Raw genomic sequence first — 14,617 nt, forward strand, 5'->3', positions numbered from 1 at the left:
CTTTAACCTGGTGTTGTGAGACTTCTTACTGTGCTTACCCCAGTCCAACGCCGGCATCTCCACATCATGACTAACAAACAGTAAGCAGAGAAGGGGGATAAATGGGTCTTTTTCTGGTTGGCAAGATGTAACTAGTGGTGTGTCACAGGGTTTGGTCCTCAGGCCCTAACTATTTACACTTTATATTAATGACTTGGATGCAGGGATAGAAGGTACAATAGCCAAATTTGAAGATGACATTAAGATAGGTGGGAAAGCATTTTGCAATGAGGAAATAAGAACTTTACAAATAGATCTTTATAGGTTAGGTGAGTGGACCTAAATTTGACAGATGGAACTTAACATGGATAAGTGTGAGATTATCCATTTCGGTCAGAGGAATAAAAAGGCAACTTATTATCTAAATGGAGAGAAATTTCAAAATGCTTCGGCGCAGAGGGATCTGAGTGTCCTTGTGCATGAATCGCAGAAAGTTAGTATGCAGGTGCAGCAGGTAATAAGGAAAGCCAATGGAATTATGGCATTCACTGCATATGGAATAGAGTATAAAAGTAGGGAGGTGCTATTGAAACTGAATAGGGCATTGGTGAGACCACATCTGGAGTACTGGGCACAAGTTAGCTCCTCTTACTTGAGGAATGATGTAAATACATTAGAGACAGTTCAGAGAAGGTTCATGAGATTGATTCCAGGGATGAAAGACTTGTCTTATGAAGAGAGATTGAACAGTTTAGGCCTATACTTATTTGGGGTTAGAAGAATAAGAGGAGATCTAATTAAGGTATATAAGATGCTGAAGGGGATTGACAGGGGAGACACAGAGCAGATGTTTCCCCTTGTTGGACATTCTAGAAGGAGAGACCATTGTTTTAGGTTTAGAGGTGGCAGACTTAAAACAGAAATGAGAAGTAATTACTTCATTCAAAGGGTCGTGAATCTGTGGAATTCTTTACCCCAGAGTGCAGTGGACGCTGGAACACCAAACAAATTTAAGATGGAGGTTTTTAATTAGCAGCATGATGAAACGCTATGGGGAGCAGGGAGGAAGATGGAGATGAGGCCAAGATGAGATCAGCCATGGTCATATTGAATGGCAGAGCAGGCTCAAGGGGCTGAATTGCCATCTCCTGCTCCAAGTTCTTATGTTCTTATGTTTCAGCAGGTTCAGGCAGGGAACTTTGTTTCTTCACAGCCTTTGTCATGGAGAGCTATTACTGTGGAGTTCACTATGAGCAGCCATAATTACACTCTGGTGACATAAAAGGAGAAAAGGGAAGAAAAGACAAATCATAAGGGTGCCCTTCCACCTCAGTCTATAGACTGTGTAGCTCTTGTTGTAGGGTGTTGGTTCCAGTTTGGTAGGCATGAAGCAATCTTCAGAGTCATACATAGGTTAACTGTAAGTCATTATTGATTCTTAGAACAATTTATGAATATACAGTAAAGCGTACAAGCTAGATCTCCATGCTTGCTGGAATACATGGCTCTGTCCAACACTCATCTCTAAGTTTGGAGGTTGTTCTGGCATCTGAATATATTTTCATATTTTCTGTCCATTCTTTTGTATTGAACTGCCTTTCACCGGTTGCTTTCCTAGCTCGCAGTCAGGATATTCCATTTTGTTTGAGTACTCAGGAACATGCAGTTCTCTATGTTTAATAATAATGTCTTGACGTCTTCTGTCATTTTGAGGAGACCCACGGCTACACAGGCATCTCTGCTGAAGAAAGAGAATAAGTCTGGTTACGGAGCTCAAAAATTTGTTTGCTGTCGTAACATAATGATTCCAGAATCATGCCTATGACCTGAAGTTAGATTCCTCCAGAGGGGTGGATGCACATTGTCCTCTGTGGTGGAAGATGAGTATTCCTGTGACTAGAATGAGGTTTAGCGGTACCCTCACCACTGCATTTCGCTGTTGGCAATGGATGGCTGCTACAAAGTTCCCAGTACCTGCTGTAGTTTTGGAATGCTGGCTGGGTGTCGCAGTGTTTGTTTGGTGGTTGCAGTGTTGACCTGCTGTACTATCATCGGAGCCAGAGATTGAGGCTCAATGGACTGCTCTCTTTTATATCTTCCACTGGAGGCATCGTGGTTACCTCCTTGGTGGATCATAGGTTTGACCATGGTAGATTTTCCAGCATCTGTAACTAAAATGGACATATCTGCTCCACATAGACAGAAGGCAGTTCCAAGTTGAAGTCCCAGTCAGGATATTCCATTTTGTTTGAGTACTCAGGAACATGCAGTTCTCTATGTTTAATAATAATGTCTTGACGTCTTCTGTCATTTTGAGGAGAACACAGTAAGAAGTCTAACAACACCAGGTTAAAGTCCAACAGGTTTATTTGGTAGCAAAAGCCACAAGCTTTCGGAACAGGCTGTCCCTTCGTCATGTGGGTGGGAGTTCTGATTACAAACAAGGCACAAAGACACAAACTCAATTTACATGAATAATGATTGGAATGTGAGCCTTTACAGCTAATCAGGTCTTAAACACCAGCATCCCCCACGATGATGGCATTGCTGCAACTGCCTCAGTACTCAACGCCGACAACTGCCAGTTTCCAGATGCAATTTTACAACTCATCCGCTTCATCCTGGATCACAATATCTTCACCTTCAACAACCAGTTCTTCATCCAGACACACGGAACAGCCATGGGGACCAAATTCGCACCTCAATATGCCAACATCTTCATGCACAGGTTCGAACAAGACTCCTTCACCGCACAGGACCTTCAACCGATGCTATACACTAGATACATCGATGACATTTTCTTCCTTTGGACTCATGGTGAACAATCACTGAAACAACTCTATGATGACATCAACAAGTTCCATCCCACCATCAGACTCACCATGGACTACTCTCCGGAATCGGTTGCATTCTTGGACACACGCATCTCCATTAAGGACGGTCACCTCAGCACCTCACTGTACCGCAAGCCCATGGATAACCTCACGATGCTCCACTTCTCCAGCTTCCACTCTAAACATGTTAAAGAAGCCATCCCCTATGGACAAGCCCTCCGTATACATAGGATTGCAACAGATACCTCCAGACGCTGAAAGATGCCCTCATCAGAACAGGATATGGCGCTCGACTCATCGATCGACAGTTCCGACACGCCACAGTGAAAAACCGCACCGACCACCTCAGAAGACAAACACGGGACACGGTGGACAGAGTGCCCTTCGTCGTCCAGTACTTCCCCGGAGTGGAGAAGCTACAACATCTCCTCCGGAACCTTCAACATGTTATTGATGAAGACAAACAGCTCGCCAAGGCCATCCCCACACCCCCACTTGCTTTCAAACAACCGCACAACCTCAAACAGACCATTGTCCGCAGCACACTACCCAGCCTTCAGGAGAACAGTGACCACGACACCACACAACCCTGCCACAGCAACCTCTGCAAGACGTGCCGTATCATCGACACGGATGCCATCATCTCACATGAGAACACCATCCACCAGGTACACGGTACATACTCTTGCAACTCGGCCAATGTTGTCTACCTGTTACACTGCAGGAAAGGATGTCCCGAGGCATGGTACATTGGGGAAACCATGCAGACGCTACAACAGCGGATGAAAGAACACCGCTCGACAATCACCAGGCAAGACTCTTCTCTTCCTGTTGGGGAGCACTTCAGCGGTCACGGGCATTCGGCCTCTGATCTCCGGGTAAGCGTTCTCCAAAGCGGCCTTCACGACACACGACAGCGCAGAGTCGCTGAGCAGAGACTGATAGCCAGGTACCGCACACATGAGGACAGCCTCAACCGGGATATTGGGTTCATGTCACACTGTCTGTAACCCCCACAACCTGCCTGGATGTGCAAAATCTCACTAGCTGTCCTGTCTGGAGACAATACACATCTCTTTAACCTGTGTCTTTGTGCCTTGTTTGTAATCAGAACTCCCACCCACCTGACGAAGGGACAGCCTGTTCCGAAAGCTTGTGGCTTTTGCTACAAATAAACCTGTTGGACTTTAACCTGGTGTTGTTCAACTTCTTACTGTGTTTACCCCAGACAAACGCCGGCATCTCCACATTTTGAGGAGACCCATGGCTACACAGGCATCTCTGCTGAAGAAAGAGAATAAGTCTGTGTGGTGAACCATGGATGGTTACCACGATGGGTACTGAACCATAGATGGTAAGCACTATGGGTACTTGTACATATGTTACTGTTGTCACTGTTGGGGGTTAGGGTTGGGGTGTTCTACCTATTGGTATTGTTCTGTGGTACACTCCGGTTGGCTCCGCCTACCTGTAGGAGTATAAAGGTCACTGCACTGCCTGGTGACCCTTTAGTCTGGGATTGTATTGTTATGCAGTATGCTCCATTCTTGTTACTAATAAAAGCCTTTATTTCCCGGGTACGATCCAGCCTCCCGAGTGATTTAATCGCGCATCAGTCTGGTTACGGAGCTCAAAAATTTGTTTGCTGTCGTAACATAATGATTCCAGAATCATGCCTATGACCTGAAGTCAGATTCCTCCAGACCCATAGAGTAGTACATCTGTTGTCCAAAGCCAGAGGTTTTTTTAGCCATGGTTCTTTGTCTGATAGTACTGTTACACTGGTACCTGTGACTAATGTAAAATTTGTTAAATGGCCATTGACTGAAATGTTAACATTCCAAAATGAGAAACCAAGATGTTTGACCTTTGTCAAGATTCATGGTTGTGCATCCTCTGGGCTTGCAGTCTTGCCCTCATGGATCATCTTTGGGCTTTCTGTGTATTTCAGAGATTTTGCCTTGCACAGTTTGCTGCTGTGTCCAATTGTCTTCGAATGAAAGTATTGGGCTGAAATTGCAGGACATTGCTCTCATCTGTGGGATTACTTTGCTCCACAGCGTTGGCATGGTCACTCTGCGGACTGGTTCAGCGATTGCTTTCCCTGACTTGGCAAACCCCTCTGTATTTGGTGCTTAACTAGCTGAACTGCGGGTTGGCCACTGCATTACAGTTTATTTTCTCCCTTTAAAATGGTTCTGTGTTGATCACAGAGTTCTGACTGTCTAACTATTTGGATTGCCTTTTGGGAAAAGTGTTTGATCTTCCTTTGTTTGTATGAGGTTGGAGAATGTGTTGTGCACTACTCCTGCCACTATTCTGTCTCTAATGATTTCAGCTTGAAATTCAATGGCATTCAATGGCGGCACGGTAGCACAGTGGTTAGCACTGCTGTTTCACAGCTCCAGGGACCTGGGTTCGATTCCCGGCTTGGGTCACTATCTGTGTGGAGTTTGCACATTCTCCTCGCGTCTGCGTGGGTTTCCTCCGGGTGCTCTGGTTTCCTCCCACAATCCAAAGATGTGCGGGTTAGGTTGATTGGCCATGCTAAAATTGCCCCTTAGTGTCCTGGGATGTGTAGATTAGAGGGATTAGCGAGTAAAATATGTAGGGATATGGGGGTAGGGCCTGGGTGGGATTGTGGTCGGTGCAGACTCGATGGGCCGAATGGCCTCTTTCTGTACCGTAGGGTTTCTATGATTTCTACCATTACCAAATCCCCCACTATCAACATCCCAGCGGTTACCATTTACCAGGTGCTGAACTGGGCTAGCCATACACATACTGTGGCTACCAGAGCAGGTCAGAGGCTGGGAATCCTGCGGCAAGTAACTCACTTCCTGACTCCCCAAAGCCTATCCACAATTGACAAGGCACAAGTCAGGAGTGTGATGGAATACTCTCCACTTCTGGATGAGTACAGTTCCAACAACACTCGAGAAGCTCAGCACCATCCAGGACAAAGCAGTCTGCTTGATTGGTACCACATCCACAAACATTCACTCATTCCAACACCAGCGAGCAGTGGCAGCCATGTCTACCATCTGCACTGCGGGATCTCACCAAGGTTCCCAATACAGCACTTTCCAAACCCACGGTCACTACCACCTAGAAGGACAAAGGAAGTAGACACATGGGAACATCACCACTTGGAAATTCCTCTCTTGTTGGAGATGGTCATTGCTGGCACTTGGTTGACGCAAATGTTGTTTGCTATTTGTCAGCTCAAGCTTGGATATTGTCTAGATCTTACTACATTTGGACATGGACTGCTTCAGTATCTGAGAAGTCACAAATGGTGCTGAACATTGTGCAGTCATCTGCGAACATTCCCACTTCTGACCTTATGATGCAGGGAAGGTCATTGATGAAGCAGCTGAAGATGGTTGGGCCGAGGACACTACCCTGAGGAACTCCTGCAGTAATGTCCTGGAACTGAGATGTTTGCCCCGCACCCACCACCACCAACTTCCTTTCAGCCAGGTATGATTCCAACCAATGGAGGGTTTTCTCCCTGATTCCCACTGATTCCAGTTTTCCTCGGGCTCCCTGATGACATACTCAATCAAATGCTTCTTTAATATCAAGGGTTGTCACTCTCACTTCACCTCTGGCGTTCAGCTCTTTTGTCCATGATTGAACCAAGGCTTCAATGAGGTCAGGATCTGAGTGACCCTGGTGAAACCCAAACTGAGCCTCAGTGGGTAGGTTATTGCTGAGTAAGTGCCGCTTGATAATGCTGTTAATGACCTCTTCCATCAGGAGTAGAATAATGGGGTGTTAAATGGCCATGTTGTATTTTTCCTGCTTCTTGTGTACAGGACATATTTGGGCAAATTTCCACATTGCCAGGTAGATGCCAGTGTCGTAGCTGTACTGAAACTGCTTCGCTAGGGGAGCGGCAAGTAGTGGAGTGCAAGTCTTCAGTGCTAAACTACACAGAAATGGTGACCAAGGTGTCCTCAGACTGGCAAGGAGTCTTCATTAATCAAAAGGGATATCAGTGAAGGTACTGATTCCTTGGATTGCAATCAGAGCCAGCTTGAGGCACCATAGGAGACTCTGTTGTACTGGAGAAGAGAAAGAAGAGAGGAAGAGCAGTATTGATAGGGGATTCATTCATTAGGGGAATAGATAGGCGTTTCTGTGGCCGTAAATGTAACTCCAAAATGATGTTGCCTCCCTGGTTCCAGGGTTAAGGATGTCACGGAACAACTGCATCACATTCTTGTGAAGGAGGATGATCAGCCAGAGGTCGTGGTCCATGTTGGTGTCAATGACTTAGGTTGGAAAGCAGATGAAGTCTTGAAAGTAGGCTTTAGGGAGCTAGGAGGGAGATTGTAAAACAGAACTTCTAAAGCAGTACAAAGAACAAAACAAAGAACAAAGAACAATACAGCACAGGAACAGGCCCTTCGGCCCTCCAAGCCCGTGCCGCTCCCTGGTCCAAACTAGACCATTCTTTTGTATCCCTCCATTCCCACTCCGTTCATATGGCTATCTAGATAAGTCTTAAACATTCCCAGTGTGTCCGCCTCCACCATCTTGCCTGGCAGCGCATTCCAGGCCCCCACCACCCTCTGTGTAAAATATGTCCTTCTGATATCTGTGTTAAACCTCCCCCCCTTCACCTTGAACCTATGACCCCTCGTGAACGTCACCACTGACCTGGGGAAAAGCTTCCCACCGTTCACCCTATCTATGCCTTTCATAATTTTATACACCTCTATTAAGTCCCCCCTTGTCCTCCGTCTTTCCAGGGAGAACAACCCCAGTTTACCCAATCTCTCCTCATAACTAAGCCCCTCCATACCAGGCAACATCTTGGTAAACCTCCTCTGTACTCTCTCCAAAGCCTCCACGTCCTTCTGGTAGTGTGGCGACCAGAACTGGACGCAGTATTCCAAATGCAGCCGAACCAACGTTCTATACATCTGCAACATCAGACCCCAACTTTTATACTCTATGCCCCGTCCTATAAAGGCAAGCATGCCATATGCCTTCTTCACCACCTTCTCCACCTGTGACGTCACCTTCAAGGATCTGTGGACTTGCACACCCAGGTCCCTCTGCGTATCTACACCCTTTATGGTTCTGCCATTTATCGTATAGCTCTTCCCTACATTATTTCTACCAAAATGCATCACTTCGCATTTATCAGGATTGAACTCCATCTGCCATTTCTTTGCCCAAATTTGCCTATCTATATCCTGTTACAGGCTAATAGGCTGGAGGAAATAGATGTTCGGAGGGAGGATGTCCTGGCAGTTTTGAATAAACTGAAGGTCGATAAGTCCCCTGGGCCTGATGAAATGTATCCTAGGATTCTTTGGGAGGCAAGGGATGAGATTGCAGAGCCTTTGGCTTTGATCTTTGGGTCCTCGCTGTCCACGGGGATGGTGCCAGAGGGTTGGGGGAATGGCGAATGTTGTTCCTCTGTTTAAGAAAGGGAATAGAAATGACACTGGTAATTATAGACCGGTTAGTCTTACTTCGGTGGTTGGTAAATTGATGGAAAAGGTCCTTAGAGATGGGATTTACGACCATTTAGAAAGATGCGGATTAATCCGGGATAGTGTGCACGGATTCATGAAGGGCAAGTCGTGCCTCACAAATTTGATAGAATTTTTTGAGGAGGTAACTAAGTGTGTTGATGAAGGTAGGGCAGTTGATGTCATATACATGGATTTTAGTAAGGCGTTTGACAAGGTCCCCCATGGTCGGCTTATGATGAAAGTGAGGAGGTGTGGGATAGAGGGAAAGTTGGCCGATTGGATAGGTAACTGGCTGTCTGATCGAAGACAGAGGGTGGTGGTCGATGGAAAATTTTCGGATTGGAGGCAGGTTGCTAGCGGAGTGCCGCAGGGATCAGTGCTTGGTCCTCTGCTCTTTGTGATTTTTATGAATGACTTAGAGGAGGGGGCTGAAGGGTGGATCAGTAAATTTGCTGATGACACCAAGATTGGTGGAGTAGTGGATGAGGTGGAGGGCTGTTGTAGGCTGCAAAGAGACATAGATAGGATGCAAAGCTGGGCTGAAAAATGGCAAATGGAGTTTAACCCTGATAAATGTGAGGTGATTCATATTGGTAGGACTAATTTAAATGTGGATTACAGGGTCAAAGGTAGGGTTCTGAAGCCTGTGGAGGAACAGAGAGATCTTGGGGTTCATATCCACAGATCTCTAAAGGTTGCCACTCAAGTGGATAGAGCTGTGAAGAAGGCCTATAGTGTGTTAGCTTTTATTAAGAGCCGTGGGGTTATGCTGCAACTGTACAGGACCTTGGTGAGACCACATTTGGAATATTGTGTGCAGTTCTGGTCACCTCACTATAAGAAGGATGTGGAAGCGCTGGAAAGAGTGCAGAGGAGACTTACCAGGATGCTGCCTGGTTTGGAGGGTAGGTCTTATGAGGAAAGGTTGCGGGAGCTAGGGCTGTTCTCTCTGGAGCGGAGGAGGCTGAGGGGAGACTTAATAGAGGTGTATAAAATGATGAAGGGGATAGATAGAGTGAACGTTCAAAGACTATTTCCTCGGGTGGATGGAGCTATTACAAGGGGGCATAACTATAGGGTTCGTGGTGGGAGATACAGGAAGGATATCAAAGGTAGGTTCTTTACGCAGAGAGTGGTTAGGGTGTGGAATGGACTGCCTGCAGTGATAGTGGAGTCAGACACTTTAGGAACATTTAAGCGGTTATTGGATAGGCACATGGAGCACACCAGGATGATAGGGAGTGGGATAGCTTGATCTTGGTTTCAGATAAAGCTCGGCACAACATCGTGGGCCGAAGGGCCTGTTCTGTGCTGTACTGTTCTATGTTCTATGTTCTGTAGCCTCTGACAATGCTCCTCACTATCTGCAAGTTCTGCCAATTTTGTGTCGTCCGCAAACTTACTGATCACCCCAGTTACACTTTCTTCCAGATCGTTTATATAAATCACAAACAGCAGAGGTCCCAATACAGAGCCCTGTGGAACACCACTAGTCACAGGCCTCCAGCCGGGAAAAGACTCTTCCACTACCACCCTCTGTCTTCTGTGACCAAGCCAGTTCTCCACCCATCTAGCCACCTCCCCCTTTATCCCATGAACTCCAACCTTTTGCACCAGCCTACCATGAGGGACTTTGTCAAACGCTTTACTAAAGTCCCTATAGACGACATCCACGGCCCTTCCCTCGTCAACCATTCTAGTCACTTCTTCAAAAAACTCCACCAGGTTAGTGAGGCATGACCTCCCTCTCACAAAACCATGCTGACTATCGTTAATGGGTTTATTCCTTTCTAAATGCGCATACATCCTATCTCTAAGAATCTTCTCCAACAACAGTAATTGCAGCATTACTCCTAATCCCGCATGCAAATGAGTATTGAAATCGGAGAATTGAGCCATTAAACATGTGGCTGTAAAGCTGGTGTCGGAGAGAAGGCATCAGATTTCTGAGGCATTGGAAGCGGTTCTGGGGAAGGTGGGACATGTACAAGCCAGATGGTCTACATCTATACCTGAACAAGATTGGGACATAGATCCTCACAAGGGAAGTTGCTCGTGCTAGTTGGAGGGGTGGGGTTTAAACTAGATTGGCAGGGGGATGGAGGCTGAGGGCAAATTCGGAGCAGGGAACAGGAGATAGAGAACTAATGAGTGACTCCGAGAGACAGAAGCAGCACAGGTTAAAAAACGTACGGCACATGAATTTGGCAGTATTAGAAGGTATATATGTAAATAAAGCCAATGAGCTCAGGGCACAGATAGATACATGACAACATGATATCATCGCCATAAGAGAAACTTGGCTTAAGGTGAGGCAAAAATGGCAGCTCAACATCCCTGGATGTTGAGTTTTCAGGCAGGATGGGGAGGGGGATTATAAAAGGGGAGGGCGTAGCATTATTGGTTAAAGAATCAATTGTAGTGTGAGAAGGGATAATGTACTGAATGAAGCATCAAACGAGGCCATATGGTTTGAGCAGAAATCCGAAAGGGGCAGCAACACTTCTGGGAGTGTACTATGAAGGGAGTTAAAAGAGCAAATATATGTAGATAGATTTCTGAGAGCATAAACAAAAGGGCAGTAATCATTGGGAACTTCAATTACCCTAATATCAATTGAGATACGGACAGTGTGAAGGGCACAGGGAACTTCATTCAGGAGGACTTTTATAGCCAACCAGGCACAATTCTAGATTTAAGCTACGATTCACCCATATTGGAACAAAGTGTCCTCGGCAGAGGGAAAACCAGAGTGTTTCCCATTGGCGCTGACAGCATCTGTCTGCGATTCTGACCCTGCCCGGGTCACCCAGACTTGAAACATTGGCTCTATTCTCTCTCCACAGATGCTATCAGACCTGCTGAGTTTCCCCAGCATTTTATGTTTTTGTTTCAGATTCCAGCATCCGCAGTATTTTGCCTTTATCTTAGTGTTGAACTTGGATTGTCCCGCATTCTCTGACAAGGGCTCACCAATGCTGCCCCTGTTTCTACACCTGCTCCTCCTGAGTTGGAGTATGTGAGACACCATGTAGACAACCCAACAACCTGTCTTGGCAGCTCTGCAAGGTGTATGTATTTGAGCTGGTGGCCAGTACACATTAGTCCATAATGAAGCTATTATTATAAAACACATCATGGCAAAAGCCAATCTATTGAATGGATCTCAACCTAAATACTGAATAGATGCTGAGTGAAAGTAGCCTCAGAATATTGAACATTCTTGATTCCGTGTAGTTAATTTTAAGTTGCTTCTGAGGAACCCTTTCGTGTTTCCTCAGTCATGATAAACTGGCTGAGTTAATTTGCCAGTGATATCAAAGAACATGTTTATTGGCTTCGTCGCAATGTCATTGTACTAACCAGCTTTCAGATTGTTCCTGAAGATTCTTTCCCTCAATCAGGAAATACTGAGAAAAAAGAAATGGTTCCAAACTAATTAGTCTCGCCTTCATCTGTAAAAGGATCTGTGAATAAATTGTGTCAAAGTGTTATCACAATGTCCCCAGGTTAGCTGACAAAAGGTCATTGGCCTGAAACTGTGATCTCTGTTTCTCTCTCCACAGATGCTGACTGACTTACTGAGTGTTCCCAGCATTTCTGTAGATTACACTGATGAGATGTTCTTAATTTAAAATTCTGATAAACAATTCAAAATAATGCAAATATTTGTTTGAGTACCAGAGACAAAAAAGCATCTGATAAAAAAAACACTGATAAATTACAAACTAAACAGAACTTTGGCAACTGTCGGGAAGTTATTATGAGTCTTGCATCTCACTGAACTTCACACACATTCATCTTAATGTTAACTGCATTTGTCAGCGTTCATTTCATGTCAACATTTTTGATTAAATATTTATAAAAAGCAAATACTTTCAGCACTAGAAAATGTAAAATGAACTTCAGAATGCTAACAAATATAAGCACTGTTCTTTTCAGTTTCCCACTTTGCTTGCTGTTATAATCGGTCATTCAAATCACTGATGTTCCTTTAGGCTAAAGACAAATCCTTGCTACAATTTATACATTACATGGAAAAGCCATATTTCAAATCAAAGTGCTGGGTGTTACTGAGTTATTCCGGTCAGGAAGGTCTCAGGATTAATCCATGAATTATATGAAGTCTGCTACTTTCATCAAGATCACAGTGGCAACACTCTCAAGGTTCAAACTAGCAATAGGGTAAAATCAACCAGAGGGTTACATTCCTGGTTTCGATTGAGAAACTCCTGCAGGAAATGTATTTGATGATGCTGTGTGAAGTGAGAACTGGGTTCAATCATGATGCCTCCATGGTCCAAAAACATTCCAGCAGTCTAAGTTAAGGCTCACACATGATGAATAGCTTCTGTCGATCGAGTGGTCACGTGAGAGTGTGACGCTGTGGCTACAAAAGAGGTCACTTGCCGGGAGCTCGGGAATTATCCCTATGATCGTGGGAAGAACACGCGTTAAAGTAGCTGCAGAGCTGGTGAATAAACTACCTTGTTGAAAGTTCCTGTCGTCAGTGATTCAAAAAAATCACAACATCTACAATTTTCATGGACCGTGATCATCCATGGACCATTTTCCAATGTGAGTCCCCTTTCATGGGAGGAAGGGTATGTGCAGAATTTAAGCGAGGGGTAAATATGAATTTTGTTCTCATTCTATTATATATTCATCACAATATTCCATTTTAAAAACACCAAATATCTGATCCCATTGATAATCAACAATGACAACTTGCATTTATGTAGCACCTTTAACACAATAAATATTAGTATCCATTTTACCTGCAGTGGCGTAATGGTATTGTCACTGGACTACTAATCCAAAACCCCAGGGTAATACTCTGGGGACCCAGGTTCAAATCCCACCATGACAGATAGTTGAATTTAAATTCAGTAAAATAAAATCTGGAATTAAAAGTCTAACGATGACCATGAAACCATTGTCAATTGTTGTGAAAACACATTTGGTTCACTAATGCCCTTTAGGGAAGGAAATCTGCCGTCCCTACCTGGTCTGGCCTACATGTGGCTCCAGATCTACAGCAATGTGGGGGTTGACTCTTAACTGCCCCTCAAAGGCAATTAGGGATCATGGGAAATAAATGCTGGCCCAGCCAGCGATGCCCACTTCCCATGAAAGAATAAAAAATATATCTTACATTTGTGATATTGCCACGATAAAATGTTTCGATTTTGAGCATTAATAATGTCGTAACATCTGGCACCACCATCCTGTATCTCAGGAACTAGTTTGCAAAAATTGGCATTTGTTCAGAATGAAAAATAAAGCAAATCCTGCTAATACTGGTACTTAGTGTATTTTTAAAAAATCAAGGCTTTATCAACTTGATATATTGGAATCTTCATAAATATAGAAGCAGGGATCTCTGAATTGCAGCGTGGTACCCAAGCAGATGGAATGTAGAGATGTTTGCCATCTCAGAGCGTATTCCTCAGACAACTATTGATCATAGAACCCCTACACTGCAGAAAGCGGCCATTCAGCCCATTGAGTCTGCACCAACTCTCCAACAGAACACCTTACCCAAGCCCTAACCCTGTAACTCCAGGTATTTGCCCCACTAATCCCCCAAACTTAGAGTGCCACACCTAATGACAGGACATGTTAAGGCAGGAAGTGACCTTGACTGTCACTGGCAGAACTATCCCTATAGTGCAAGTGGTCACAGGTGTTCTTACATTAGGTGGCAAAAGTCTACACCTGACTCTCTGCTGAGTCAGAGTTTATGGACATTGTTATGACGTCCACAAAAGACATGGGAGAATCATTAATAGATTTCCCCATGGGCTCCGGGGAGTACGAACTGCCTCATTGAATGGACAAAGGCTCATCCAATGGAAGCAACCAGCGGGGGTCTTTAAGCCTATAACTTTACCTGGACCGGAGTTGTTGTAGGTCCCGAGATGAAGACTACCTGACTGTAATCTGCGGAAGCGGTCTTTTCCTTTGGTGCACAATAAAGGATGTTGGTGATGGGAAACTGGCTTTTGGCTGAACTAGACAATTCCTCAGGGCCATTGCCAGGAAGTGGTTGAAGACATATAGACACATGCAGCCAATCAGCTGTGACTCCTGCTGATTTTCCTGGCCGTTCACATTATCCTACTTCAAATATGAAATACTACACTTGGGATATCTCCCAAAGCAACCCACACCTCTAAATTGAATGTGACTTGCTGGCCACTAGAGATTTAAATCCTTTGTAGCAGTTTTAATTTCCATAGCTGTTTCTATTGAAAGAGCTTTCGTTCAATGGCCCCTCTTTTTCAGCCCTTCCTATTGCGCATTTGT

Source organism: Mustelus asterias, chromosome 1, assembly GCF_964213995.1.
Source record: "Mustelus asterias chromosome 1, sMusAst1.hap1.1, whole genome shotgun sequence".
Taxonomy (NCBI): Eukaryota; Metazoa; Chordata; class Chondrichthyes; order Carcharhiniformes; family Triakidae; genus Mustelus; species Mustelus asterias.